The following is a 5247-nucleotide window of genomic DNA, read 5'->3' as shown; positions in this document are numbered from 1 at the left end:
CGGATGACGCGTGCCTTTTGGAGCATGTGAGTAGCCTGCGGGTGGCACGGCCGGGGTTCAGGCCATTTGAGGGCTTGTTTTTCCCCTGAGTGCATGTGTACCAGGCACCCAACTGCCTCTGTGGTCAGCCCAGAGTGGTGGCAAGGGCAGGCATTCTCCGCGGGAGCTGGGCAAATGGCTGCAGTGCGGCAGCAGCCTCACACTTTGCCATGTGGTCTGCAGGTGCCAAGGCTGGTGAAGCACATGTGGAAAAACATCCTGGCCGTGCAAGATGCATCTGCACGGCTCAGCCTGGACAGAGCTCTTCTCCTGCTGAGCAGCACGTGCCCGGAAAAGGTGGTTGCAAGCCTGCTGAGCTGCTGCCCCTCATGCGACAGGTCTGTGCTGGCCAGGGGCAGTGGGCAGGGACAGGGCTGCGGCCTCGCAGGCCACGGGGCTGCAGCCGCGGCAGCCGCTGACAAATCACTCTGGGTCCGCAGCGCCGCCAGGACCATGTGGAAGGTGCTGGTGTCCAGGCCTGGCGCCGCGGAACGAGTGCTGCAGGAGCTGCTCGGCACGCTCGAGGACTGGCGGCTGCCTGAGGCAGAGACCTCGGGTCTCTCTTCCCTGGCTGTGAGTTTGTGGAGGAAGCCTCACTCTCCCCTCGGGCTGCCCTTGCCTCTGCAGGCGAGAGGCAGGGCTCCCGCTGCCCTTCTCCATCCAAGGAGCCTCACCCCCAAGCTCCAGCAGCACAAGAGGGACATCTCAGCAGCAAGGGTTGTCTCTGGGCTTTTTCTGCAGGCCATGCAAGCGCTCCAGGAGATCCTCCATCAGCCCCACTGCCTGCAAGTGCTAGAGGCGTTCTTCCCCCAGCTCCTGCTCGCGCTGCTCTTCCAGAGCGCTTTCATGGCAGCGCTGGAGCAGAATGAGTCGGACGTATTGTGGGGGAAATGCCAAAGGGAAGAGTCCATGTGCAGCAGCCCCGTGAGGTGCTCCATCACATCCCCGCCATCCCTGCCAGGCAGGGCTGCAGTCAGGGCCAGGGGTGCGAGTGTAAGCGGGTGTTTTCTCTGCACACAGGCTTGCAGTGCAGACCATCAAAGCACTGCTGTGCCATGCCGGCTACGAGAATGTGGTGCTGGCCATGGCAAGGAAGGGCGGCTGGGATTTGCTCCTGCGCGCTGAGACCCATCACCAGGGAGTGGGTTTGCTGGCCAGGTGAGAGCCCCTGTCTCCCCGCTGTGCCGCAGCATTTTGCCCCTGCACACAGGGTGACTCTCAGAGCCCACAGTTCTCCACGCAAAGGTGGCTTTGTTCTGTGTGTGGTGGCCCAAGAGGATGTGACGGGAGGAAGTGAGGGTGCAGTCTCAGGAGAGGTTTGCCTGGGCTGCTCAGGCCTCACAGTGCCTTCTTCCCTCCGCCAGAGAGATGAGGAAGAGCCCAAGAGTGCTGCGCCTTTCGCTGTTTCAACGGCTGGCAGTGCTGCTCTTGGGCGAGGAGCCCTGCATGGAGATCCCCGCCATGGCTTTCCTGGTGGAGGTGAGCTTCATGTTGGCACTGTCCTTCTGGGGTGCTTCTAGCTCCAGTGCTCTCTGCTAGCCCCAGCTGTGGGATGGAGGGCAATGAGCGCAAGTGGGGCAGTGGGTGTTCTGCGATGAGTCCCCTCGACCTTCACCCCTCTGCAGCGGGCTCCTTCTTGTCCCCACGTGTATTCAATGCCTCCTTTGTGTCGCGTCTCTGTTGAAGGGCTCCTCCAAAGCACGAGGGCAGGAGGCTGGTGCAGGGAGGGGAGGAGCAGGTGAAGTCTGTGCCCTGCGGTGTGCCCTGAGGCCCCAGGCAGGGAGGGAGGTCCCAGGGGCTCCCTGCAGTCACTGCTGCCTTTGGGCCAGCCTTCCTCTGAGCCCGCTGCCCTTGCCCTGAGCTACTGGTGGGATCCAGTGGTGTCCGACCCAGGCAGTGCTGCAGCCATTGCCACCTTCTCTATGCTGTGCATTGCAGCTGCTGGCCTGCAGTGACCTTCGTGCAGATGAAGATGTTTTCCTGGGCATCTCTGGGATGTCCCTGAAGAGTCACTGCAGGGTAATGCGTAAGCTGGGACTCAGAAGCCTCCTCGTGCTGTGCAGCAGGCAGGAGATGGTGAGCAGGGCATCACCGGGGGGAAGCTGTGTGAGCTGGGCAGTGGGTGCTAGGGAACAGGCTAGCTTGGACTTTGCTGGGCCTCGGGAGCTGAGGGGGCTGGAGGTCTCGGCCCAGCACCTAGCAAGCCATCTCGGAACGGGTGTGAACCAGAGGAAAGCTGGTGTCTAATAAGGTGCAAGGGTAGCCTTTTATTTCTGTTTTTTTTTTTTTAAATTGAACTTTTATTTCCCACAGGTCAGAAAAATGCATGTCCTGATGCCTCTGGTCATGAGACACTTGCAGGACAAGGACAGGGACTTGAGCAGCCAGGCCCTTCTGGTGGTCAGCCATGTGGTCCGTGTCCTGGAGAGACCAACACTCACGGACATGGCTCCGCAGCTGGCTGAGAAACTCCTGCCACTCTTTGAGGATGTAAGGCGGGGGGCAGAGCCGTGGGGCCAACTGGTGTGCGTGGGAGGCTGCCAGGAGCCTTTCTGCGTGAGGCTCTTGGGATACTGTCCTGTGCTGCCTATGCTGTCCTGGGCTGCAGGGATGCATTGCACCAATGCAGCCTGTGAAGGAAGCTGCCACGTGTGGTGCCAGTGCTGAGGAGTTCTCTCTTCCTTGCTACCAGGAGTCTGAGCACACCCGAAAGCTCTCCATGCAGCTCTTCAGCATGGTCATGGAGACAGTAGCCGGCAGCGCAAGGGAGCAGATGAAGCAGCAAGTGCGCACGAGCACCCTGCCACTGCTCTTCCATCTGCAGGATGAGAGCCCCAGTGTGGTGGAGGTATGTCTGAGCAATGGGGCACGCTGGGGGGCCGAGTAGCCACATTGGGAATAGCCGTGGGGGGTAGTCCTGGCTGAGTCCTGCCTGGATGTCTGTGGGGCTAGAGCCCTTCATCTTCCTGCTGGCCTGGGCTGCGGCTCAGAAGCTCTTGGGAGTCTCTGCTGTGCTGCCTGTTCAGGACAGGGTGGCTCAGGTGGTGCTTGCTCCATGTTTCTACCCACCACTGAGAGGGGCCAAGTACCCCAAAGCAGATTCAGTGCCCTGCTGCTGCCCCTTGCCATGAAGGGCCAGTAAATGCCCTGAGTCTTGTCAAGAGGAGGGGGCTTGGGGGACACAGGCTCTTGTCCCATGGGCTGGGGTGGCATCTCCCCATTTTTTCCATGTGCAGGCTGCTCAGGAAGCCCTCCTCGGTGCTGCCAAGCTCCTCAAGTGGAAGGAGCTGAGGCACTTGGCTCAGACCCAGCAGACTTGGATGATCAGCAAGTGCCTGGTAAGGACAGTCCCCAGGCCGCAGCCCCAGCCTGGAGCAGCTCTTTCCTCCTCCATGCCCAGTGTGTATGGCTGGCGGCTCCGGGTGCAGGAGCAGCACTCGCGGGCTCTTCTGCAGGCTCCTCTGCCTTTGCTGAGCCCTGGGATGCTGAAGCTGCCCCTGACCCAGTGAGGCCTTGCAGCAGGAGGGCCCCTCAGCGCACCTGGGCAGCAGCCAGCCCTCTGATGCCTCCAATACTCACTTGGTGCTGCCCAGCCTCTGCGGGGGGTCCTGAGTGTGGTGGCAGGGGGAGGCTGGCTGCTCCTGGGTGAAGGACTGGGAGAGGATGTTGTGCTCTGAGCCTTGTGCTCTCCCCAGCTGGCCGGGAGGAGGGGCAGGAGGAGGGCGGACGAATACCTGCGCCAGAGCCTGTCCTACCTGGAGAGCAGCCAGGAGTCCCTGCGCGAGGCGGCCGTGAGGTTTCTGGGTGAGCCCCGAGCCCTGGGCTCCATCTCTGTTCTGGGACAGCTCGGCCTCAGCCCCGGCTGCTGCACTGGCAGCAAAACCAGCCCTGTGACCCATGTGCCTGAGGCAGCGCCTGGGTGCCTGGAGGCTCCGTGCCACCCTCAGCGGTCTCCACCCACAGCGGTGGGGCTGGTGGGAGTCCCTCACAGCAGGATCCCTGTGGGTTACACTGGGAAAGGGAACTGGGGTGAGCCCTGCCCGAGGGGAGGTGGGTGCCTGGCCAGGAGGGCAGGACTGGGGGGAACAGCTTTGAGGAGCGGGATTTATGGGGTGCTGTGTGTGTGCCTAGGGCATGCTGGGCAGTGCAGCAGGGACCAGAGCAAGGAGACAGTGGAGGCCATCTGTGAGAGTGAGTGAGGGCAAGCGGGGTGTCACACGGGGCTGGGGGGATGAAGAGAGACCCTGGCCAAGGAGCTCCCATCCCTGCGTAGGTGAGGAGGGCTCTGCTGCCCGAGAGGAGCAGAGCAGGAGTGGTGTGGGGAGAGTAGAGAGACATTTCAGGCACCTTTGGCACATTCCTGGCCAGCACCTACCGACTAATCCATTAGAGCCCCTGGCTCCATCCTGGCTGTGGCAAGAGCTGGGTGGGACGGGTGGTGTTAGGAGGAGAGGCCTGGGGCCTGTGGGGATATGGGGGCTTGATCTGAGCTTGTGCTTCCCTTCTCAGCCCTGAAAGGCCTGCAGGAGGACAGCAGCCCATCCATCTCTTCCCTGGCCACCCAAACCATGCTAATCCTGAGAGCTGCAGGGAAGGGGACCGCATCCACAGGCACTCAGGAAGGCCTGTGCAACCGCCTGAGGAGAGCGTGGCAGAGGCGGCGCTGCCCTCTGCAAGGTGTCAGTCTGTGCTGCTGGCGCTCGACCACGTCCTGATGCCAGGCTGCTCTGCGCACAGGGCTCATTAAAGAAACGTTCCTTCTCTTCACCATGTGCCGTGTCTTTTCTTTGGCAAACCAAGCAGTAGAAAACGCAGGTTGTGAAGGGATTGGGGTCCCCCTCTTAGAGGAGTTGGGCACGTGCTCTCTGCAGCAGGCTGCAACCAACAACCTAACCCCTTGCTACCCCTTGGGGCAGTCAGTGAAGCTTCTCCCGCCCCCCAGCTTTTCCCTTGCAAAATGTCAGTGATGGAGAAGACCACTGTGGTCTCAACAAGGTTCTGCCTGGAGAATGTATGAGAAAGGGCTTGTGAGGGCAGGACCCAGTGCTGACCCCTCAGCAGCAACGGCTTCTCTTGCTGTGGCCGAGCCCAGGAGGGAGCAGGCTGCACACCAAGGGTTGTGAGTGCCTGTGGCTCGGCACCACAGAATTTGCCCAGAATTTGCAGGCACTTGTGCATCAGAGCCTAGAGCTCTGACTGGGCAGTGGA

The 5247-nt window shown here is 61.4% G+C and overlaps 1 pseudogene; it reads left to right on the top strand.

Moving 5' to 3' along the window:
* Nucleotides 1–492: 492 nt before the first annotated feature.
* On the top strand, nucleotides 493–4614 carry LOC148594693 (maestro heat-like repeat-containing protein family member 7; annotated as a pseudogene).
* The last annotated feature ends 633 nt before the right edge of the window (nucleotides 4615–5247 follow it).

This window comes from Tinamus guttatus, unplaced genomic scaffold (assembly GCF_059628265.1).
Source record: "Tinamus guttatus ecotype Peru unplaced genomic scaffold, ASM5962826v1 Tinamus_guttatus_pri_ptg000213l, whole genome shotgun sequence".
Taxonomy (NCBI): Eukaryota; Metazoa; Chordata; class Aves; order Tinamiformes; family Tinamidae; genus Tinamus; species Tinamus guttatus.
Note: the sequence above shows the minus strand (reverse complement) of the source record. Positions and strands in the feature narration are given on the sequence as shown.